Source organism: Xyrauchen texanus, chromosome 18 (assembly GCF_025860055.1).
Source record: "Xyrauchen texanus isolate HMW12.3.18 chromosome 18, RBS_HiC_50CHRs, whole genome shotgun sequence".
NCBI classification, from domain to species: domain Eukaryota; kingdom Metazoa; phylum Chordata; class Actinopteri; order Cypriniformes; family Catostomidae; genus Xyrauchen; species Xyrauchen texanus.
Genome location: NC_068293.1, coordinates 14,975,867 through 15,002,429, shown reverse-complemented (window position 1 = coordinate 15,002,429; position 26,563 = coordinate 14,975,867). Strand labels below are relative to the sequence as shown.

The 26,563-nt window shown below is 38.2% G+C and overlaps 1 pseudogene; it reads right to left on the bottom strand.

The window, feature by feature from the left end:
* Nucleotides 1-59: 59 nt before the first annotated feature.
* On the bottom strand, nt 60-26,563 carry LOC127658626 (fer-1-like protein 6; annotated as a pseudogene).

The following is a 26,563-nucleotide window of genomic DNA, read 5'->3' as shown; positions in this document are numbered from 1 at the left end:
AACCAAATTAATTTGTGCTGCTTCATTGTGTCCAGTCACTTTATATTGGTGTGATATGCTCAACCATTGACTATCTTACTGCTGATTGCCCCTGGTAGGGTGTAGAAGAGAAGAACCAGGAACAAGGCCTGCAATGATGCATTTTTTTGTAGGTCCCCCAGATTAAGTGAAAGAAGCACTTAAAAGGATTCATAAACCAGGAGAAAGATGTGTCTGGCCGACTAGAGAAAAGTTAAAATTTGGTATTAGAAGTATTTCTTTCACAGAACAACCCACACAACACAAATTTTCGACTTAAGTAGGCAAATGTCAGCACAACATCAGCACTGTCTGAACTAGTGGATTTCAACTGGTTTTGCTTCAGATTTTACTTAAGACAGAACAAAACAATCTGTTATATACTGTAAAAGTAAATCAAAGATATATAAAACAAATATTGAATACATTTAGATTCAAAATATTAATAGAATTTATGAATATTAGGGTTTTCAAGGATGAGGGCATATCAAGCAACCTGTAAGTGTTGGCATTTGACTATCTTCAACCAAGTAACAGATGAGTTTGACTAGATGCATGGCATTTGATCAACAACTAAAGATATGGAAAGCATTTTCAACAACCTGGTTAATAATAGGTCCACTTATTTAGCTATCCTAACAATGTATGACTTCATGCTGAATTGTGCTTCATTTGCGTTTAGCATTGATGTGATTTTTCCTCCGTCTCTAACTGTCAGAACAGACCTGCAACCCATTTTTGGATCAAACACTGGTCTACACCACATCCTTCTGTCATACAAACTATAAAAACATGCAGTCTGCTACAATGAGGCCATGTATAATAATGTGAATACCCATTTTCAGACATTTTAACAAGTGTATTTGTTACATTACTTTGGCTTCTCCAGAGGCTCTGGCTCCTTGCGTGCATGGCCGACTGGATTTTTCTCTGCCTCTTCAGCCGTCCCCTAAATTAAAAAGAAATCAGTCAAATTTTCATTGCTAATTTATTTTATTTTAAGTGGAATCTGCTGATACATTGTTCAAAACCAAATCTAGTATTGTTTTGTATAGCACAAATGTGTATGGACAATTTTAATTGCATTTATTATTTACATAATTATCAATCTACTTATTAATCTAATCTAAGTGTCCATTAATTAAAAGAGATTAGCACATTTTGCCATGGAGAAAAGATGACAAGTTTCAAAGGTAAAATCCATAATTCTTGCAACTGTCTGGAATCAACTATGACAACAATAGATGGGCATACACTGTACATTCATACAAAGATACTTGTGTGTTTACCTCGATACTATGTTTTCAAACATAAAATGATGGAGCTTCATATTGGCAGTTTAATTCACACTTTTTCTTCAATCAAAATAATACAATAAACACACTGTGAGTTCTCCAGCTTTAATGAAGGGCCACCAGCCTTTGGAGTATTTCTGCTGGAAGATAGAAATGTTCTCAGTGTTTTCTGTCAGCATCTCCATCTTACAGGCTTTAGCTGATTTAGCACCATGTGGAAAACCATGCAGGTCCAACTCCACTGAGAACACAAAAATGACCATTATCATTTCCTTTTATATGTCAAAAAATTTCAGCTAGATTTTCCAGGTACAGTACAATTTTCTTCTAGCAATTCTAATGGCAGGTCTTTAAAAGCAATGGTGAAATCCCATCAGGAGAGGCTACCGAGCTGTCCTAGGGTGGACATTTTACATATAAACAGATGTAAAGGTAAGCACTTGTTGATGACACAACTGTCTTACCCAGGAAGTCATCAGAAGAGAGCCTCCCAAAGTCCCACACCTGCATAACAAGGACTGAAGGGTTCTTCTGCTCAGTTTTGTCCAGAGAGTAGATGTTTTCTCGTTTCTATACCACCACCACTTTCTCAGCCGGCAAGTAGTTGAAGGGGAACACAAAGCGCCAGTTGAAGTTGCCTTCCCCAGTCAGAGAATTGTAATGGACATCTGTCTCCTGACCATCATCTTCAAGACCCTTTAACCACCTGAAGACAAAAAAACATGACATGAAACATCAGTCATGGGCCACTCTTTACAACAACATTTCCATCTTTCATAATTTACTGTTAATTCTGATGTTGGGAAAACTGTTCTTAAAACACAATATTACGCATCTAAGGAATGTTAGAATGCACTAATTTTAGAAAACATATTCAGTGCTCTTATAAGCGTTTTTGATTTTTGAAGGCTGTATCCTAGATCAGTTTCTACATTAGGATATTTAAAATGAACACCTTAAAAGAAAATTAAACCTTTTTCTATGTTTATTGATATCCTTTAATGTTACACTTTGACGTAAATGTCGCTTGACTGTTGTCCTGTTATGAATTTGTGTCCTCCAGTATTATATCTTCAGTGTTCCAGATAATAATTCTCAGTTCATACCTGGATAAAAAGACAGAACAACTGCGCAACTCAGTAAAAGGGTTTTGTGGGTCTTTAACTTGCCCTTTGGGTTTGCGAGGGGAGATGTCCACAGGAGGACCAGAATGTGGCATATCCATTGGAAAAATGTCAACCCACATCTGCAATTGGCCCCGAGGAACATTCACACATAACATTCTAGGAATCACTCCAACAGAATTTCTCATAATTTTCTTATGATACTATATAATATATATTCTAATTGCTATACATTACCTGGTCCATTCCTGGTTTGTCTTTGAGGTAGAGGGTCCGTGTTTCAGTGTGCTCTGGGACAAGTTTACAGCCCACATTTTGCATCTCAGACCACCTGTGCAGCACCTTTAAAGCCAGGTGTTCGTATGACTCCACCATCTGATCTGTAAAGGGACAGCAAACACTCTTAGCACATTTCCCTCAGTTACTAATCAACAATCAACAGTTGTGTCATGATGTAAGAAGCAAAAAAAAAAAAAGTATTTACCTTCATCAGGAAATACGGTTTTACCCGTGAAGACTTTGTTTCCGATGGTAATTCGTCCATGAGTGAAGTGAGGGTTGTCCAGTCTGTTTTCCTTGCAAAGCTTAATCAGCAGGTCAGTTGGCTTGATGGAGTCCCTCCATGAGATACAACCCTCACTAAGTGACATGTGTGAGTGTCACATGAAAACATCAAGTGTCAAAAGGCATAAAACTATTTTTTAACTGTAAAATAAATGTTACCATATAACTCACATGACATACCCAGTAGGCAGACCACAGGTGGCACTATGCCTGCTGTAAAAACGGTTCTCCAAATCAATTTGCGTTTCTCCAACAAATCATCTCCACCAACAGTGTCATAGTCATAGATTAGAATAGATAGCAGGGACTCCTTAGGGAATGTGGCTTGAATTTCAAAGGATCTGATAAGAAGAGGGATATGGAGAGTGAATGAACCAATTCACTAAAAGAAATGTGCAGTTAGCTCAATTTTAAAATGAATATCTCTCAACACCCTGTCATGACACAAATCAATCTTTGTGCTTGTTCACCTGCCAAACACTGGGTTGAGCTGGTTTGGGATGTAGTTGACTCTGTCTTTGAATTCAGTTTTCCCAAGTTTCAGTACTATGTAAGGGTCTGCTGGGTGCAAGTTGAAGGCCTTAAAATACATAAGAGAGTGTCAAACTTCAGTATAATGTGGTGGTTTGTGTCAGCCTCTCTGTGATTGTAATAGTTTAGTCAGTGAAACTGGATCCAATGAAATGCATGGCTAAGCAAGAACTGTGTTTACAAGTGCAAATATATTTAGATATTAATCAGAATTTGGTTGTCATGTTTTTGCTTATTATATAAGTGTCATTTAAATGCATTTTCCAGATGCTATAACTAGATTTAGCCAATATTCTGTATTGTATCGTTTTTTATATGCATGTCATGAGACTTTTATATAACATTTTAAAACATTAAGTGAAACGTTGTGACCTTCATTTGTAAGAGTCTCATGAACTAGATTTTGTAATCCCTCACGCTCTTGAGTGTTATTAAAAGGGATACCCTTAAAGGGTTAGTTCACCCAAAAATGAATATTCTCTCATTATTTACTCACTCTCATGATATCTCAGGTGTGTATGACTTTCTTTAACAGAACTAATTTGAAGAAAAACAGATAAATATCTTAGCTCAGTGGGTCCTTAAAATACAAGTGGATGGTGATTCGACTTTTGAAACTCCGAAAAGAACAGATAGTCAGCATAAATGTCATCGATATGACTCCAGCAGGTTAAATGAATGTCTTCTAAAGCAATTTGATGTGAAAAAATATCAATATTTAAGTACTTTTTAACTATAAACCATTCCAGTAAGCTTCACTAGAGGGCGGAGTTCACACAGTCTCTTGTGTGATGTGCCATGCGTTCGCCATGATACTGAAGTAATCTCACGTTTTCCTCTCAGTTGAGATATCCAGGATAAGCACACAACTGCATCATTGAGAGTAAAGAAACAGATAAATACAGATCTAACCAAAATCAATGAAGCTTCTGTACAGTGTTCCTCCTACTCACTTTTAAACATCGCTGCTCTACAATGTGTGTCGCATATGCCAATGCAATTACGTCACATGCGCGTACTGCTGATGACCGGAAGGATGATGTAAAGTTAAAAAAAAGTTCTTAAATGTTGTTTTTTTCACACCAAAAGTGATCGTGTCACTTTAGAAAGACATTAATTTAACAGTCGGTCATGTGGATGATAATTATGCTGGCTTTCTGTTCTTTTGGAGCTTTAAATGTCCAATCACCATCCACTTGCATTTTAAGGACCTAGTGAGCTAAGATATTTTTCTTCAAATGTGTGCTGGTGAAGATAGAAAGTCATACACACATGGGATATCATGAGGATGAGTAAATGATGAGAGAATTTTCATTTTGGGGTGAACTATACCTTTAAGGAAATGGGTGAGAATTAATGAGTTGACTAAATTACAGTCCAAATTTACCAAAATGCAATCAAATAAATGGAAAGAGCAAGCATCTCCAGTATTTCCAGAGGAAAATACTTTGAAAAGAACACACATCTTTTTTTATTGGAATTATGCTGATAACATGTACTGTATACAGGGATATTCCAATAGCTATTGAGCAGGTAAATGTATTTTTCAGAATAAAGGCTTAACCAGAATATGGACCTTAATCAGAAAAAGATTTACATGTAAGTGTGACCAATAAGTAACAATCTAGGTCTGGGCGATAAAATGATATCGTTCACGATAAGCTTTTAAGGAATTTTCTATATTTACTGTGTGTCGCTAAAACACAAGCAGTTTGGTTTTCTCAGGCTGTGTTTCTACTGGGGCGGACGAAATCTGCTCAAAGGCACTCACAGCACTAGGAGAGAGCTTCCTCCGCACCGCTGCCAATCCTATGATCCACCTTGCGAGTATGACGCTCGGCTTTCATACACATGAATTGAAAACGCTCTCAGCTTCGCTCACAATGTGCCAGTGGTAATGTAGGGTCAGACTGGATGAACTTGCTAATGCTAGCTGCCTTGCTAACAATTAGGTTACGTCGGACATCAGATTGATTCCATCCGCACTGCACGACTTCATGGCAATGGTTGCGCCCTCTCATTGTCTCAAGTGAAGAGCACGACAGAACAACAGTGATGTGGACAACAGCTCTGATCTTTCTGCGCTGTAATCTTGAATATTGTTCTCTAGCAACAAACATGCATCATTTCTGCCCTGTCCCGCTCCGCACGTGTTGCCTGTTTTCCCTGCATGTGTGTAAACATGTAGACATCAAGCGCCGCATGAGTAAACGTGGTTTACTCAGCCACCACCATTGTGTCCTTGAGCAAGACACTTAACTCCAGGTTGCTCCGGGGGGATTGTCCCTGTAACAAGGGCACTGTAAGTCGCTTTGGATAAAAGCGTCTGCCAAATGCATAAATGTAAATGTCTTTTTGTTTCGTTTTTCATAAAAATATTATTTATATTGTCAAGCCGGTTCTCGCCCGCTCCTTTCCCTTTAACCCCTGTACACTATATCTTAATTTTTATTCTCCCTAATTTGGCATGTCCTATTCCCAATTCTCTCTACTTCCTCATGGTGGAGCAGTTACTCGTCGATCTGGGAGACTGAGGACGAATGTCAGTTGCCTCCACTTCTGAGATAGTCTTGATAGCCTTGGTGTTCATGCACAACTCACCATGATCCCCAAGGAAAGCGAGTTTTTAAGCTAGTTTGAGTGCAATCAAACGAGAGTTGATGATACAACTGATACTTAATTTAGTAATTACGCTTTTCATTTTACATTTGTTTTTTATGACACAATCAGTTAGGTTTAGGTTTAAAGTTTAGAGTAGGGAGGTTGTTTTATTTATTTAAAAGTCTGTTTGGGAGAAACTTCAACTCACCACAAATTTTAATTTAGCACCACTCAGTGGACATTTCATCCTGGATCTGCCGAGATACGTGTAAGTTGCCACGAAATATCATTTAGTCACCACAGCACGTAATTTTCACTAGATCAGATGCTAATATTTTCCCAAGAAATTAATTATTTGGTTGTAGTGGCATAAGTTTTTGTTCATTAGAATTTATGTTGTAGTAATTTGTTGTGAAGAAATTAATTTGGTGTTGAAAACCTTCATTGTTTTAAGAAAATGATGTGATGTGATTACAACCACTACTAGCAAGTTCTTTACCTGCTGAGTTTCTGGGCTCTGGTTGGGGCTGCTGAGTTAATGTGGGGATGTGTTTGAATAAGGCCAAGTTGTTAATCATGTTACTCCCCACAAGTGTGCTGTGCCCAAAGGCCCTCCAATCCACCACAGTGATGGTGAGAGGTGGGAGCAGGTGTTCGTCTTCTGGCAGCTCCTACAGAGACAATAGCAGCAATAGACATGCTGAGATTAGCAGAACACTATGGAACACACACATAAACAGTAAATACATGACTCTGTTTTTGTAGCAATTGACTTACCACATCAAAGACATCTAAGAGCATTGTGAAGTTTGGTTTTTTTTGTAACGCTGTATCACTGAGGAGTTGACGCCTGCTCCTACACACTTGATGAAAACTTGAGGCCGATCAACAGAAAAGAGTTGAAATTTCGTAAGCTCTCTCAGTCCCCAGAACAAAACCTGCAGTGAACATACAGTAAATACAAACTCAAAGTACAGAAAAAATGCCAATAGTGTCCAATTAAAAAGCTAATTCTATATACCAGTGAGATAAGATGGAAGATGCATGCAACTACACATTACAATTTTAAAACAATTTTGAGCACAAATTTAATAGTATGTTGAAGCATGTAAATATAGTTCAAGGAATAGTTCACACAAAAATGATCATTCTCTCATCATTTACTCTCAAACTCATACGACTAACCTCAAGCTCATTTTACTTTCGTTCTTATGCAGAACACAAACAAGATTTTTTTTTTTAAGAATGTATGAGGTATTTTTGTCTATACAATGTACATTAAAGTGGTCCGACACTTTCAAGCTCCAAAAAGGACAACAAGGCAGAAAACCACCTCATATCTCCTTTAAAATATCTTTGATTGTGTTCCACAGAAGAAAGAAAGTTATGCAAGTTTGAGCGTGAGTAAATGTGGAGAATTCTATTTTTTGGTTGAGATAAGCAGAATTCACAAGGCTTTTGGTAAATGAGAAAGAGATGTTAATATACTATGTTTAGTGTTGTTTAGTGGTTTGTCGTACATGTCAAATATGTGTACATTTAGCAGAAAGCCACTTTTTTAACCGGCAAACAAATCAACTTAGCAACTGTGAAAAGTGGTTTGTGACTTTTTTTTTTTTTTTTAACAATTTCTCTTAAATTTCCATATCCATATTCTCATGTGTTGTATTTGTAGGAATTGGCCTGGATCAGATTTACAGGGAAATGCACAATCTCAGCATTATATAGAGTATTATACAGTAGCCTATAAGAAATTTCATATTGTGGATTAACCAAAAAGTATTGATGCTATTGATGCCTAGAAATGCTTGGCTCAGCTTGGCAGTGACATACTATATTTCCAATTGTGTGTAAGAACTTCTATATGCATACACATTAAGTCAAAATTTGTTTACCTCAATTCTGTACATGCAGAGCACAGGCCGGATGTATGAAGGTACTGGAGAAACCCCTCAATCTGGCTCATCTACATCAGGGAGTGTGTCCTCTCCTGACTGTGAGACCTACAAGATCATGGGTAAGACAAGCAACAGAACGAAAATTTAATATTATATTATTACAATAATTATAAATGTATATGTTCTATATACAGTAAGTAGATCAAACCACTATGTTGCTTTGACAAAGGCAAAAACATACTATTAGTTTTAAACAACAAAAATACTGTACACATTTTAAAATTCCTGAGATCAAATTCAAAGTTTTCAAGATATGTCCACCAAACTTGGCACAATCCTTGTGACTTCCTTCTGACTCTATAATTTCCTTTTTTTTTTTAATTTATTTTTTTTTTGCTATACAGTGTCTTTTATAACTGATCAGATTTATGGAATACAATTTGTTTCAGAACATTTGTGAATTCAAATTTTGTCAAACTGTCAAACAATCTTTCTGTCTATCTTTGTTTCTGTCTATCTGTCTACATAAAGCCTGTACAACCTTTATACTTCAAGGATTTTTCTTTCTTTAAACATTCAGTTTTCTTAAATTTGTCTTGGCAAACTTGCCTTTTATAGTTATTATCTATTTTCTACATATTCTCATGTGTTGTGTTCATTTCAATTGACCTGAAGGAGTTCAAAAGGCTCCCAGTATGTCTCCTCCTGACAGGCTTCCACAGAACGGTGGGCTGTACTGCAGCTGAGGAGGGGAGTATCGCTCCTCTGACAGGCTGACCACTGGAAGAGCCACTGTCGACCCCAGGTATTCTGTACCCTGGAGGTGCAAACTATTGCTTTAGGTCACATACATAAATTTAAAGACCTCATTAAATCGTAATTGAAGTTTTGTGGCTTTTAATACATGTCTGTTAGCTTTGAGGCTATCTATATGCTTGTGTAATCCTAAAAGTTGCCAAAAGTAACTTTTCTAGGACTATATATATTTAAAATTTACAGTCTTTCTCTTTCAGGAAAACAGACCAGAAACAGATTCATATTGCACTTCACAGACTTCCCCTTCAACCAAATAGCTAGTAGCAAAACATGTTTGTGACATAAATATTGGCTCTTTTGTAAAGAAAAAACAGCCCTTTATCAGTCCCACACACATATCCTGTTTCAATTGGAAATAGGTCAATAACACAGGACTGAAAACTGCTTGTTTAGTAATTTAATGTGGTCTTTTAGGCAAATTGAGCTATATTGCAAAAGGAGAACAGAGAGTGGGAAAAAGAACTTAAAGCTGTACAACATGAACACAATTAAAGAACTAAACAAGCACAGGTTTATGTCCTGTGTTGTTGACCTATTTCCTATTGAAACAGGAAATGTGGGTGGGACTGATAAAGGGCTGGTTTGTTCTTTACAAGAGCCAATAGCAACGTCACAAACATGTTTTGCTACTAGCTATTCGGTTGAAGGGGAAGGGACATTCTAATTCTAGAGAGCATTTGATTGGACAGAAGTCTGTGAAGTGCAATATGAATCTGTTTTTGGTCTGTTTACCAGTACTTTATCAGTCCCACCCACATTTCCTGTTTCAAAAGGAAATAGGTCAACAACACAGGACTGAAAACTGTGCTTGTTTAGTAATTGAATGTGGTCTTTTAGGTAAATTGAGCTATACAGCAAAAGCAGAACAGAGAGGGGGGGAAAGAACTTACAGCTGTACAACATGAACACAATTAAAGAACTACACACACTAGGAGAAGAACTGCATATGTGGTTTGTTTACAATGCATTTTGTCATAATAAATTCAGTTTCATGAAACACTCACATCAATGTGACCGTTTTAATGAATGTGTTTTCCTCACCACTGCATCGTCATCGTACACTTCAATTACAACTGTTGGAGGCTCCTGGACTATTTCATGAAGCCCTCCACACAGAGACACATTACTGAACAGGAGCATGTGGTTCCAAGTGGGTGTCAGATTTGCTTGACAATCTGCAAAAGGTATTAATTTTAAGAACAATCCTTATGTGAATTACCTCAACAGAGCTTTTCACGTTACAATGTTTTTTGCTTTATGAGAAGCTTAACTAAAATATGTCTTTCTAAGGGCTTTAAATATGAAAAATTATCTAGATTCAAAAAGAGCAGGTATATGCAAAGTGCTCTCACTACAGTAAAACTTAACTAGTCTCTTTACCAATCAAAATGTATTTTGACTGATGATTCAGTAAAGAAAGGAAACTACTTTCGGTGGTGCTGTCAACAGCGCCATCTATATGATTTTTGTCAAGAATGGCCTTTGGTGTCACATAAACTCATGCTTAAACCAGTGCTTTGGCTACTGGACAGAAAAGACACCCAGGCAAAGGTATCTGAGAGGCCTGTTGCTGCTGCGATGAGACCATGAGCCTGGTACATATGAGCCCTCAGCTGGAACATGTGATGCTCTGCAAAACATTAAAATCTTACAGATAAGAAGAATAGGAATTAATGATGTGTATAAATCTCCCACTATCCGACTTGCAATTCAAAGACAATTATAACTTATAAGTAGTTACACTTATAATTAACCATATGTAGAGGGATTCCCCCAAAAAGTGTAAAAAATGTGGCACTATTAAAACATTGCTTTATATGTTTGAGCATCCAACCAGACTGATGTGGCAATATTAGCTCAACCTCAGGAGTGAGTTTTGGGGCAGGACTATCCTTTTTTTGAGGAATGGGAAATGGGGGAATTGTTTGGGAAACCTGTTTCCAATTCCATTTGGTGCCATTAGTGGTGTAGAAATTACAAACTTCATCTTTTAAAAATGTACAATAAAACCCCTCAGAGGTTAAAACTCACCAGTTTTACATTAACACACTTAAAAAAAGAAAGAAAGAAAGAAAAGAACACAGCATTTCTGTTGTACAGTTTTTTAGCAACACATAGTGCTGAGCTGCATTACCTGTGTAGAGTAAATTCTCAGGTGGAGGACCGCTCCTGTCCTCAGATGACACTCTTTCCAGCTCAAAGCCTGATGGGCGAATTTACAACATGTGGGATGAATCCTTGCAAGTTCCCAGCCAATCAAGTTTAGCCTGGACTGTCCAACCTGGTACACGTTTCCCTGGAGGCTGAAAGATCCCAAGAATTTGTATTTATCGCTGATGAATGTTACACGACGACTGGAAACAAAATGCATTAAAACATGTCAAATTGCCATCTACAGCTCATTTGATAAGGTCTTACTGTCCTTTCATCCTTGTACATAATAATTAATTAATCCATCTAGTCCTTACACTCAACACTTTTTTATTTTTTAAGATTTAAGCATTTCAATTTCATTGTAAAATTCCATCAAATTGAATTAAGTAAACTTAATTTGTATTTTTGTATTATTCAGTGTTTTATTTATTGTTTATTGTTTTTCTCCTACCCTGTATTAATTTCTACTGCTGTTAATACCTCAGTTTCACAGTACCATCCCATCCAACTGAGGTTTAGTTATCTTCAATCTTTTTGGAGAATTTATGTAAAAGCCAGATGGTTAGATTTGTATATTAGATTTCCCACCTTGAAGAACAGGGTCTTGATCTTTCCACAGTCTCTTCCTCTCTGTTCTGAGCTTTCTGAGAAGAGCAGGTGACAATCAGTGATTCTGGCATATGCCAAACGCTTGTTATTGCTGACCATGCACACAAACACATCTGGTAATGTGTGTTGAGCCTGAGGCAGGTGTGAGATGGAAATAATTTTAGTAATAACAGAAAATTACAATACATGCATTAGCATGTAACAACATGAAACACAATAATCACCTCTTCCACCAGAAATCTGTTTCTTTTTAATTTTCTGGACTTCCTGCAGCATCTCTTTGACTGTCAAAGATCTCCTCTTGGGCTCAAGTATTCCTCCTGCTACTTCAGTCTTGCTCTCCTTAAGAGCAGCATATCAAACAATATGTTAGCAAAATTTACATTTATTCAGTGTAAACGTCTGCTGCCTGTAGTAAAGAACAACAATTCAAAGTAAAAGCAATATAATCTATTTCCCTTAATGCAATGTGGTAACAATTCACAAGAATAGAAAAAGAATGAGTCCTGATGGTATAGGTGAAATATTACAGATAGGGGCCAACTATACAGTGCATCCGGAAAGTTATCACAGCACTTCACTTTTTCCACATTTTGTTATGTTACAGCCTTATTTCAAAATTGATTAAATTCATTATTTTCCATAATGAATTAAATTCTACAAACAATACCCCATAATGACAATGTGAAAGAAGCTTGTTTGAAATATTTGCAAATTTATTACAAACAAAAAAAATCACATGTACATAAGTATTCACAGCCTTTACCATGACACACAAAATTGAGCTCAGGTGCATCCTGTTTCCGTTGATCATCCTTGAGATGTTTGTACAACTTGATTGGAGTCCACCTGTTGTAAATTCAGTTGATTGGACATGATTTGGAAAGTCACACACCTGTCTATATAAGGTCCCACAGTTAACAGTGCATGTCAGAGCACAGACCAAGCCATGAAGTCCAAGGAATTGTCTGTAGACCTCAGAGACAGGATTGTATCGAGGCACAGATCTGGGGAAGGGTACAGAAACATTTCTGCAGTATTGAAGGTCCCAATGTGCACATCATCCGTAAATGGAAGAAGTTTGGAACCACCAGGACTCTTCCTAGAGCTGGCCGCCTGGCAAAACGTCTAGGTTATGGATGTTACCTCCGTTCCCTGATGGAGGGAACGAGGCGTTGTGTCCTCCCAGCCACTGTAGTGGCCGGACCATTTCCGGCTCCTGAATGAACTCCTGAAAATGAAATAGTATTTCCTCGCCTTTATACCCATATGTCTGGGGGCGGAGTATGCAAATACTATCTGCCAACTTCTCATTGGCCTTTTTTCATAGATCAGAGGCATGTTCGGCGCTCAAGAGAGACCCCTAGTGTCGCTTCTCCCACAGACAGGGAACTGAGTGATCGGGGGAGAAGGGCCTTAGACAGGGAGGTGACCAAGAACCCGATGGTCATTCTGACAGTTCCAACGTTTCTCTTTGGAGAGAGGAGAACTTTCCAGAAGAACAACCATCTCTGCAGCACTCCACCAATCAGGCCTGTATAGTAGAGCGGCCAGACGGAAGCCACTCCTCAGTAAAAGGCACATGACAGCCTGCCTGGAGTTTGCCAAAAGGCACCTGAAGGACTCTCAGACCATGAGAAACAAATTATTGAACTCTTTGGCCTGAATAGCAAGCGTCATGTCTGGAGGAAACCAGGCACAGCTCATCACCTGGCCAATACCATCCCTACAGTGAAGCATGGTGGTGGCAGCATCATGCTGTGGGGTTGTTTTTCAGCGGCAGGAACTGGGAGACTAGTCAGGATTGAGGGAAGATGAATGCCGCAATGTACAGAGACATCCTTGATGAAAACCTGCTCCAGAGCGCTCTGGACCTCAGACTGGGGCAAAGGTTCATCTTCCAATGGGACAATGACCCTAAGCACAGAGCCAAGTTGCTACGGGACAACTCTATGAATGTCCTTGAGTGGCCCAGCCAGAGCCCAGACTTGAACCCGACTGAACATTTCTGGAGAGAACTGAAAATGGCTGTGCATCGACGCTCCCATTCCAACCTGATGGAGCTTGAGAGGTCCTGCATGAAGAATGGGAGAAACTGCCCAAAAAATAGGTGTGCTAAGCTTGTAGCATCATACACAAAAAGACTTGTAGCATCATACACAAAAAGACTTGAGGCTGTAATTGGTGCCAAAGGTGCTTCAACAAAGTATTGAGCAAAGGCTGTGAATACTTATGTACATGTGATGTTTTTCGTTTTTTATTTTTAATACATGTGCAAAGATTTCAAACAAACTTCTTTCACATTGTCATTATGGGGCATTGTTTGTAGAATTTAGAGGGAAAAATGAATTTAATCCATTTTGGAATAAGGCTGTAACATGACAAAATGTGGAAAAAGTGAAACGCTGTGAATACTTTCCGGATGCACTGTACCTATTTATCAGCATACTATAGCATGCATAAGATTGACTCACCAGTTCTTGCTTGCATAGAGTAAGTCTCTTTTTGTCCAGTAAGGTCAAGTTGGTTCCCTTCACCTTTTCAGCAAAAGCAATAAACTCCCTGTAGTAAATCACACATATCATACCGTTACATCCAAACCAGCTCTATTATCATCTGATACAGATGTGTCATTTCTATAATGATATGACATGGTTAGATGTCAAAAATTTAATAGGTTCTTGTATTACTTAAACATCTCCTTTTGTCCCTGGAGAGGTCCCACTGGCTGTTGGCCTACCTGGCAGAACTCTTGAAGAACATGTAGCATGAGAGTCTCTGCCTCTGGATCCAACATTTTATTCAGTTCTGACACCTTAGCAACTCTTTCCTCCTGCATCGAACCTACATTAAGTAAAAATAACCACACAAACAATGAACTCTTCACATGGTGATGTTATAAACACATTCTGTGCTGAAGGATCTCATACAAACATCAGGGCAATTGTGTCCAGCATGTTGGAGTAATGGAGCTGGTATGCTTGATCTTCCCAGCTGCTATAAACATAAATGCAGGGCTTTCGCGGTGAAATGGGCAGGTACATGTAGTGCCTGCACAGACCAGATTGTGTGTCTAATTTTGTTCAAAACAAAGTATTTCCATTATTTAATGAAGGTCTAAGCCTAAATAATATTAGTGTTTGTTGTTTTGAGCACCTCTGCGGATCTCCAAAGAGGGGCTTCTCTGGTGCTGTAGTCGATTTGCTTGGCATTGTTGCTATAGTGTCTAGAAGAGGAGTGGCAACTGACACATCTTCTAACTTTTTCTTAGAAGGGAGTGGTGCAGCACCATCTATTAAGTTCCCAAAGTTACCTAAATAAAAGAGCACACATTTTAACATTCTTGCTTAATTTATAAAATTGTGTTGTTGAATCTAAATCCTACTTACCAATGGTGAACTCAAGCTGATTGGTCTGTCACCGATTCTTCCGTCAATTATAGAGGCCTCGAAAACAGAGCCAAAGAGCAGGTAGGTTTCCATGTCTTCATCAGCCATCTATATATAATGACAGTTAAAGTGATAGTTCCCCAAATTGGCATTATTTACTTACCCTCATGTCACTCCAAACCCATATTACATCCTTTCTTCTGCAGGAATATTTCATTTAAAGTCTTCTGAATCCATAAAATAACTTTGTGCCACGAACAGAACAAAATGTTATGCTGCAAGAGGTTTGATGTTAAAATATTTGATGTACATAATTTATTAATGATTTAATTTGATTTCAAAATACTTGGAATAGAGTACATGAGCCACATCGATTAATTTTACTGTAGTTTTAAAGTGTTTGTGTGTGTGTCCCTTTTAGAGCTTGACAGAATTGCATTAAATGGCAAATAAACTTTTAAAGACTTTTTTTGACAGAAGTCATACGAGTTTTAAACTAATTTGGAGTGAGTAAATAATGCAAAATTTTTATTTTGGGTGAACTAATCCTTTCAACAATGGTTGGTTGCCTTTGAAGTGGAATGAGAATGAAAGGACAATACCCTACAGTGTTGGTTTGCTGCTGGTCTAACTGGTCGGTCAGACTGATCTCACAGTGAAATGAGAAACAGTAGGTTGACTTTTATTTACTCTAGATTTTTTTTAAGGGATGGGAGATGGTGCTTGTCAGTGAGTGGCCGATCCTAGGCTGATCCTAGGGTACTGAAACTCGCAGAAACAACATGCCAACTTCCTGTGTGATCATGTTGGGTGGGTTAAGCTTCTTAAGAATCCTAGTAAGCACACAAATATCCAAGGCATCCTATACTAGGGACCAGCATCCAAAACACAACATATGATTGAGACTAGTAATCCTGTTCCTGTCAACAGGGGAGACAGAAAGAAAACTAAAAGGAAACTAAGGAAGAAACTAAGCAGGAAAAGGAGATAGTATTACAGAATGGGTTTACTTTAGTTTAGACACAACAATTCAATTTTACACATCCCATACTCTGGGAGGTAGGATGGAGTTTACCTGCCCAGATACAAGCAAAAGTGTGTGTGTGCGATGCCCTGGGAAGAGACGCAGGGAAAATCTCAGACATGTTGTGTGGTTGAGAATGCAGAACTGTCTTTTAGTTGCTCACTGAACCATTTGATTTTGGACTGTGTTTACCCATTTCACCCACCTTTCGGAACAAACCTCTGTCAAGGACTGAGCTAGCCTGGTGCCTCAGAGAAAACTCAGCCCAACAGCTACACATTTTCTAGCTAGGTATCCTTGAGCGAGGTAAGCAAAGAGAAACACACTATCAACCATGTTAAATGCACACATAGTTTATTAATAGAACTAGCTGTAGTTTAATGATCCCTAGACAAACGATAGTTTGAGTGGAATTATGTTTAAATGTTCTAGTTTACCGTTAGTGTTCGTAACAGTTGAGAGGTTCATCCGGGATTTGTTTGTTTTGTTTAACATTGGAATTTAGCATGTGTTGTGCTTAACATTATCTAGCAGTGTGGAGGTGTGTTGAAATAGTTGCATTGCTGTGGAAACTAGTAGAAGTGTTTGTGTTAGCTATTTAACGATCACTTTGAGTTTGTCCGGTTTATTGTATGTGACTGTTTGTCGCTAAAACTATTGTGTGTTTGCATGGCTCGCAAACATGGTTTGAGTATAGGTAGCAGTCGGTTGCGGGTTATCAAGTTGGCATGTGTTAACAGGGCTACTGTGTAAGTGGTATCACTAGCTAGCTAGCCAGATGTGTAACTGGGGTTGCATGCATACTGTGTGTGATTATTCACATTCTAATTGTAGTTACAGTAATAGGGAGATTTGAGAAGGTTTTGGTAGTGTGAAGTGTCTAGAATTTTGTCCATAATCAAAACAATGTTGAAATTTGATCCCTGTACATTTTTCAGGAAAGACTTGGTTCATGCTGATTTTGTCCAACTTACTGTTGGTCAGTTGAAAGTGCTTGCTATCTTTAGTGAACTTGATTTACCCCCCCAATTTAAGAAAATTGGAAATACTAAAAGCTGCCAGAGGTTAAGCCCAGTGAAGTCAGTTGGCCTGGTGACAACTAGGCAGGAACCTTCTGTGATTTTAGAAGGTATGGCTGAGTCAGTTTCAGTGGAGGCTAACATGATGTGTTTAAGAGTTTAGGAGTTGTGCAGTCACTAGCTGTAGAGGGTGTTACACTGCTTTTGGTAAATAATGTGGCATGAAATAAGGTTCAGGTGATCCCTGTAATTAGCCAGACCCCTTGTGTAGTTCCAGAGATCAAAGCCCTTGAACAAGACCACAAGGCCTATTTCCAGCTTGTGTCTACACCCATTCTCAACCTCAATTGGGCATCCCAAAGACAGAGGTGACAATTCCTTAGGCAGTAGCCCCAAACACCTCTGTTCAGTAAGACTTTTCTTGGTGGCTTGTGGGGGTGTTGGAAAAGCCTTTTCAATTCACTATGGAAGTCCTTGTAAAACAGCAGCGAGAAGACCCTGAGTTAACTCCCCTGTTGGAGACAGCAGTGTCTGTAGATGAGAATGATGAGATGGCTGAATGTTTTTATTTGGACCAAGAAGTGCTGATGAGGAAGGCGAGGTCTCCTAGGCCTACCTCTTTTTCTATGTGTGGAAATAGATTGTGTGGGAACACTGTCATGCACGTGGAAGGGTAATGAGTTTCTGTAAACAATCATGGATGGTCCAGTTCAGGAGGAGAGATGGTAGTATACATAGATCACAATCTTTTGACCTTCCTGGAGAAATTTGAGCTGACTAACAAACAAATATTTAAGTGGGGCCTAGTTTTACAGCCATTTAATCTGATGATTCAGCATATTGCCGGACAAGAGAATGTAATAGCAGATACACTCTAGAGTTACAGCTGGTAGTAGCACAGGATTTTTTTGGGGCCTTTGTTTATTTGTGTAATTCCAATCTCACGTTTCCCCTGATTTATGGATGCCAGGAGATGGTTTGAAAATAACATTTATTTAGTAAATATTTTAGTTTTTAATACTGAACAAAAAACAAAAAAACATTGTACTGTCATTTTTTGTTTCTTTTCTTCTTTGAGGTGAGAGAATTTTAGGGAAAAGGTTTACCTTAGATTAGACACCACACTTCCATTTTCCACATACATTGGGGGGCAGGGTGAAGCTTACCTGCCTGGAAAAAGGTAAAGCCCTGTGTAGAAGTGCGGTAGTGTGTGTGGTGGAGAACGCCAAACTATATTTTAGTTGTACATTGAACCACTGGATTTTAGACAGTGTTTACCCTTTTCACCCCCTTTCTGAACAAATGTATATCAAGGACTGAGCTAGCCCATTGGAAAACTCGGCCTGACAGCTACACGAGATGGCCAGGTGTTATGGAGCATGGTAATCTCACTGTTCCACAGTGTCACACACACAAACAAGAAGAACATATTGACCACCACATTACATGCACATTAAGTTTATGAATGGAACTAGCAGTAGTGTAATGATTCCTAGACAAACAACAGGCAGGTATGTTGAATGGAATTGTGTTTACTTGTTCTAGTGTACTTTTTGCATCTGTTTGTAACCATAGAGTAAAAAAACAAAAGATTGTTGCAAACACTACCTTCTCTTGGGGCTCCACTGGCAGGACCTCAGGTCCTATGGCCTTGGTCTTCTCCTCCTCACCTACTGCCCCTGCTCCAGTTTTGGTATCTTTGGCCACAGCTCTTCCTCCCTTTACATTTCAGATTGATCTTTGTCGAGTGCATGGATTTAGATTCAGCAGCACCTTCAGAAAGGATCTCCACACTTAGCTCTATGTAAACCCTGCCTCGGTAGGACACACCTTCCCCAACACCCTCATTCAGCTCTTGACTGTCATCCACCAGTGCAGAATTGCAAAGTGAGCCGTAGATGTTGATCCAGTCCGAATGTGGGCAGGAATCCTTGGGAGGTGCAATGAATGATGAACAAATGTGTTACTGACTAGCCACTGCTAGTGGAGAGAAATCTACTGAAGTGTTGACATTTATGGTACATGTGAAAGAATGTGTAGCTATGGATATTTTACAACAGAAGATGATTAGTTGGATTCTTCTGAATATACACTACATGTCCAAATATGTGCCTTTTGATCATTTAATTTCAAGGCACTGGCATTAACAAGGAATTGGTCCTCTTTAGCAGCTATCAGGCTTTCTACCAAATGTTGGAACATGGCTGCATGGATTTGCTCCCATTTAGACACAAGTGCATCAGTGAGTTCAGGTAATGATGTTGGATGATTGGGTCTGGCTCACAATTGGGAATCCAATTCATCCCATAGGTGTTAATTTGGGTTTAGGTCTGAGGCAAACTGTTGCCACAAAATTAGAAGCACAGAATTCTAGAATGTATTTGTATGTTATAGCGCTAAAATTTGTTTTCAATTGTTTGTCAAATGAAGATGCAGGAGTGCACATACTTTTGGCCATGTGGTGTATTTTAAAACCTCTTATTTCTTTTGGTTAAACAATGCTTTGAAATGACAAACCATTGTCTCCATCATTGTCATTTGAAATGGTGTGCAGATCAATGTAATGATTCCCAATGGCCACATCAATCATGCTTCCCTCATCCAGAACATGAATCTTCAGTCTTTGACACAGTGGAGAAAACATCTCCTTAAACACTAGCTGCTCGTTCCACTCTGGGTCTGATGTGCTCCTTTGAGTAGACGTCCTGCCCTTTCATGTAGGAAAGAAAGTAAGTATCAAACAGAAACAGAAGCACATTCATTTGGTATTTTTTACCAAGTAAACACTGGATTGTGAGCTTATGAAGGACACCTCTACATATGGATCTATGAGGGCTGTGGTGTCTCCAACAAAGGCTTTGGTCACATTGGCCATAATACTGGAGTTTATTCTAGGAAGACATTCTGCTCGGTATACTATCACATAAAATCTAGCCCACAGCCACACAGGGTTTAAGCCTTCAGGAAGCAAGAGGTTCCTGGAGGCATATAAAGGCAGAGTAATAGAGTCGCAATGAGATGTAGTGGAAACACAAAGTCTTTAATCTAACATGATATTAGTTTCAGTTTTTTCCCCAAAATTTTGGAGAAGTGCCACCATGGGACAAATAGTCCTTTAACATCACATCCCTTTATATCCCTAGTAATTGAGGTACTATATTCACAAAGAAGTGAAAGAACACTGTTATGTTTCACTATGTGCTGTTATGGAAAGGGTTAGGTTTAGGGTTTGGCTAGGGTAAGGAGTATATTAAAGTATATACTCAGTAATAAGTACTTAAATGTTTCCAAAAATCAAAAGCGTTGTGTTTTTCACCTCATATCTAATCAAAGATGTAAGTGAAAAAACAGTTTTGGTCTCAGTACTATTGCACATGTGCACAAGTTCCAGCCTCGGCCACTCAGGGGCAGTTCTGATTCAACATGATCACACCAGAAGGTGGCATGTTGTTTCCGAGAGTTCCTGTACCCTAGGATTACGCCACATTATGCCGACTCACGGACAAATGCCATCTCCTATCAGACATTTTAGCATCGGCTCCAGCATGTTTACCCCCCTTGTGGCGCAAAAGGAAACACGTTGTTTCTGCAGCGGGGAGATCCGTGGGATCCACCAGGAAGTAATCGTGTTCGCATAATCACTGACAAGCGTGATTCGGAGGATGCAATTTTTTTTACTGACGGTAAGGTTTATGTTTGGGGGTACAATTGATAAAATATGCATTCCTCTTCACAGCTGAAAAGAACTCACCTCACAACTCACATTTGGCACCTTTCCCTGGACATTTCACCCAAAAAATGGAGCTCACAAGTGCCCATACACCCAACAACACTCACCGCTTTGGCCACTGGGGGCAGTGTTTTGAATTTTGGTAAGGCCCATTTTAACCAAAGAAAAGTCAATCTACTGCTTCTGATTTCACTGTGAGATCAGCCTAAATGAATTTATCAGAAAATGATTGACCTCCTATCGCTTTAATAATTCACCTATCTTTTCTGTTTGTCTTGAAATATGAATGGCTTCAACTGTATGTCTATTTATGTCAAGCCAGCAAAATAATCATATCAGAGAATAGTAGGATAATTGTATTTCATTCAGTGCATTCAATGACCAATAAAGACCACAACAAAGGATTTATCATGCTATTATGCCACTGAGATCTTACATTTCTATCTGCTCCTCAGCATCACTGAACTTCTGGGATGGTGTCGCAACATCTCCCTTTCCTGAAATGCTAATGTCACACTTCAGGTGACCTTTCACTCCTGTATGAATGTCAGCTGGATCTGTGAGTGTGGCCCACTTGTTGATGAACTGATGGCCTGGCACAGCAAGGACAGCTTTAGTTGTGTACTAGCAGAATGTCAAGCAGACCAATAATGCAAATCTGAGATCAGATTCATAAACTTTTATCACACCATACCCAAAGGTTGAGGAAGAAATGGCAAGCAGCTGCAAACTAAAGTGTTTACCAGGTTGGGCATAAACAGTTCCAACATCAATCTTGAATGTACCCACACAGTAACTTTTCATGATCTTTGAGTGCATTACCTTTGGGAGAAGTCCATCAGTTTGTTAATGTCAGCTCTGCAGGTACCATCAAGACTATGATTATTTTCATACAGTACATAATTACTGAAAATTCAATGATTTTGTCAAAAAAGATATCTCAATGGCAAAAGAAGTCAAACACAAAAAACTGTTGAGAAGCGAGAAGACCACACTTATGAAATATTCTTGCCATTATAAATGAAAGCCATTATTTCAAAGTTTTGAAAAGATGGCATTTTCTCACCTCATTGTAAAAGGGATAATTTGTTCATTCTTTAACAGAGTTTTTTCTCATCTTCAAATTCAATCACAACACTCGGGTCTATATTGTCCCCAACCAGCTGCTTAGCCTCTGTTATATTGATGGAAATCTTAGGAAGAAGACAGCAGCAAATTTTATTTGACTATGCTTTCAACACTTAGCATGAACATTTCACCTTAAAACAAGAATGGACTAATTTTGTTTAAAGCTCAAGTTTGGCATAGATTCTACCTGGAAATGTTGTGGTTTGCTTTCACTTTCCAATATGGTTTAGACCTTGTAAGTACAAACATTTTATATATATCTACACACACACACACACACACACACACACACACACACACACACACACACATGTTGTGTTTCCATGTTTTATGGGGACTTTCCATAGACATAATGGTTTTTATACTGTACAAACTTTATATTCTATCCCCTAAACCTAACCCTACCCCTAAACCTAACCCTCACAGAAAACTTTCTGCATTTTTACATTTTCAAAAAACATAATTTAGTATGATTTATAAGCTGTTTTCCTCATGGGGACCGACAAAATGTCCCCACAAGGTCAAAAATTTCGGGTTTTACTATCCTTATGGGGACAGTTGGTCCCCACAAAGTGATAAATACACGCCACACACACACACACACACACACACACACACACACACACACACACACATGCATGAGTGAAAAGAAATACAACATTTGAGTGGAAAAGAAAGATATAATTTGAGATAAAAGCATTTTCAGGGTGTGGTACATCTAACACATCTGGGTCATTAGGATTTTTTCCAAACTCAGCCTCTATAGTGGAAAGATTAAACAAGATCAGGCAGAAGGCATTGATTTACAAGCATTTCAAACTTTGGGTAAAGTTTAAGCATAGCTGTTGCATGTCTGAATTTATGGATTAATGAAACCACCAAATTTAGATAGAACCACACTACTTAATCACATATTTGCTTTCATAGTCTTACCTAGAGCACCTTTGTTAGATGTTACAATACCCTTGTTTCCTTTTCTTTGTTTCTTCTTCACTTTTATTCCAAATACCTTTTTACTGCAAAAACACATTGGAATTTCAGACCACCTAAAATCACTCATAAATCAGATTACTAAAACTTTTTGGGTGTCGTGGCATATTGGTTACATCTGGGATAGGAATGAAAAGAATGGAGGTTCAAGCCCAGCAAAAGGCAATCTATGAACTGTCACCATTGTACCTATGAACAAGATAACTCCCAAATTCAAAAGTGTATTGTATTTTTATGGTAAAAAAGCATCTGATGATGACTACATATTTGTACATTTATATTCAATTTATAATTTGCTTGTAATACATTATTTTGCTTTAATCTTTGCTATTCAGCATGCCAGTAAACAAGCACAATCTTGAGAAAGTTCTGCCAGAAAAGCTTACCCAAGTGGTCCAGAGCATTCTTTATCTCGCTCCATTCTTTCAGAAAGTATTTAGTCAAGAGTTCCACATTCAGTTTATTCAGAAATTCCTGAAAACTTCCAGTTAAAAAATGGTTGCCGAAGTCAAATTCGTCACCGGGAAAAATAAATGTGGGGCCACAATACCCTGATGATGTCGTAAGTGACTGTAACCCACTCCATTCAAGGAGACATAGAAGACGAGGCAGTGAATTTACCTTCCTGAATGTGTTTGACTTTCTATTGCTGAGTGATTGCATTACAAACAAGGGTGGAAGACAGTACGTGTGTTTTTACGATGACTCAAAAAAGACCATGTACATCATTTTAAGTTTCAGAAATGTAAACAAGATTGTAAATACTTAACATTCACACTGTCAAATGTAACTTGTATCCTAGTGTTTAACATTTAGACCTCCTTTATCAGAATATCATGAGGCTATAAAACAACATTTGACACATGGCAATCGAGCACCGTGACATGTAATCTGGTTTCTTTTGGCTATGCTTATCAAAAATCAAACAAAGCAAGACACCAATAAAACAACAACAACAAAAAAAAAAGAATAAAAACAGAATTCACTTGAATTACTTGTGCACATGTCTTAATGGGATCGTTCATCTCAAAATGAAATTTCTGTCTTAATTTACTCACCCTCATTTGTTGCAAAAATGTATGACTTTCTTTGAGAGATGTCAGGCAGAATGACAGTCTCAGTCACCATTCACGTTTATTATATGGAGAAAATAAAACTGCATTGAAAGTGAATTATTACAGATGATGACATACTGCCTAAAAACTCATTTTGTGTTCCACAGAATAACAAAAGTAGTATGGTTTGGAACAACAAGAGGGTGAGTAAATATTGACAGAATTTTTAATTTTGGGTGAACTACCCCATTAGGACATTAGTAATTGAACCAGTTTGTTGTAAGTGCTTAAAACATTAGTCTTACCTTATCGCTTTTTGATAATGAGATATTTTATTACAGTGTTCAGTTTCTAAATATAGAAATATTTGAAAGTGTTCAAACTGGTTTGAAGTGCAAATTATGCTAATTAGGGTATTAAACTCCCACTTAGTAAGTCACTGTTTGCTGACTTAAAGTGAAAGCAGGATGTACAAGGATACACATCTGCTAAATATAGGCACCACAACAACTCAAACATTGAACTCTGTATTTGCCATTTGCATATATATATATATAAACTGTGAAATATTACTAATAATATTAAGCAATTTTACAAAATTCTTAATATAAATTATGCTGAAGTAAAAAATTTAAAAGCCAAGTAAAATGTAATATAAATGTATTCAAAGAGAACTGAAACTTAATGACAGTCAAATATTTCTCATTTTAGTATAGTAAGTAGCTCGTCCTCGGTAGATGTGGTTTCAACTGGAACATGCAACAGGAAAACTGCAGTAGGTATATGTGCCATCCTACCGCAAAGGCAGCTACTTTCGTATAAGAACAGCAGTTATTCAGGAGTTCTTTAATTTTTTAGAATAACTTAATATGGTTTAATTAAATGAAAAACACTATATGGAAAGTAAATTATATATCAGTTTATTTACAATATGAAGATGAGTCACGGTTTTCACAGAGAAGTTTTTATAGACTCATGTATACATTTTTGCAAAAAGGGATTAGCATTGTTAATGGTATGTAATAAAATGGCTAAATTGTAGACTGACTTAGAGATAGCACACTTAAATAATTAAGTGATAATTGTTTGATAAATTATTCAAATATAAAAGTAAAATAAAAAAATGTTTTAAGTGGTACATGAAATCCCAAAATGTCAGCGAAATTACTTCACATCTTCAAGTCTCAAGGTTTGCTTTGCGACTAATTTCTGGAAAACAGAATAACGCGGCACAAAAACTATTCTTTGTATGCGTTCATTAAGAAACTTTCTTGCACTCACATAAAAACTTATATCTACACTAATATCCATTCAGACACAAACAACTATCTGTCTTCTCTAACAAAGAATAAAAATAGATACAAGTACAAGCACTAGAGAAACATGACTACCATGCAGCAAAAGGATCATAAGATGGGCTGCCTAGCTGGTATGAGAAGGGACTTAAATTAGGACAGTTATGGAGAGGGGAGCCCTCCACTGGTATTAAGAAAAAGTGCATCCACGCCTGCAGGGGTCAAGAGAGCCAGACAATACCACATCCTCTTTGTCCACAAGCACAAGCCGGTGAACCTGACAGAATTATGATGTTCATGAGATTACTGAAATATATCACCTGTCATTAAAATCAAATGTGACCTCTGGAACAAACACATTTGTAAAAATCCTGAAGCCGATACTAGGAAAATATTCTTTTTTTTTTTTTTAAAAGGTTAATGAATAGTTTCTGTGCCTCTATAGTGACACCAAACAGAATTGCTAAAATAAGGTGGCACCCCCCGCCCCCGGTCAACAATTTTGGGGCGTTCATTTAGAATCACGGCGTGCTGAAGCGGGTTTCGGCCAGGGCGCCAGACAAGCTAGAACCGCTACTGTGTACAATGACCTCAAACCTGGAGTGAAGTGCCACAACTTTCCCTTAAGAGAATGAACTCAAAATATACAGTAAATATGTGGGGTGCAATGTCCAAACTTAAACTCTTTGGCATGGGCGCCTGTAGGATTTTATCTCAGGGTACGCACAGAAATCTACCCAAGAGGTCTGCACAGGCCTTAAAATGAAACCCGACCTGAGACTGTGTGGCCCGACCCTACCCAGCTCGAATGTTTAAGGACCAAGGTTTGAACTAGACTGTGAAGGCTGAATGTAGGAGAAGGCGGAGGACCCATGTTCCAAAGAGTCAAATAGAAAAATTATAAAGTAATTTATAAGTAATTATAAAGTCCCAAAATGTCAATGCAAAAATGGTTAAGTAATTCCAAAATATAAACTCCAAATAGTTCCAAGGAGTCAATACAAAAAGCCAAAAAAGGCCTAGAAACCTCAAAGTGTAAATGAGTGAAACTTTGTCTCTTAAACTGTGTGCCCATGCAGAAGCTTGGTTTGGTTTGATCTTCATCACCACTCTCTTTAAAAACTCAAAAGAGTACTTCATAGCTGCTAGGTACTCAAGTTTTACACAATAGATGATGCCCATAAGGCATGACACATCACTGAGGCTGTGTAAAACAATGGTCTCCACCACAACTGCCACATTGAAAACCTCCTCTGGAAGGGCGTTCTCCAGTGCACCTTCATTGTCTATCAGGATGTCGACTTGCATTCCCTTCATGGCCAT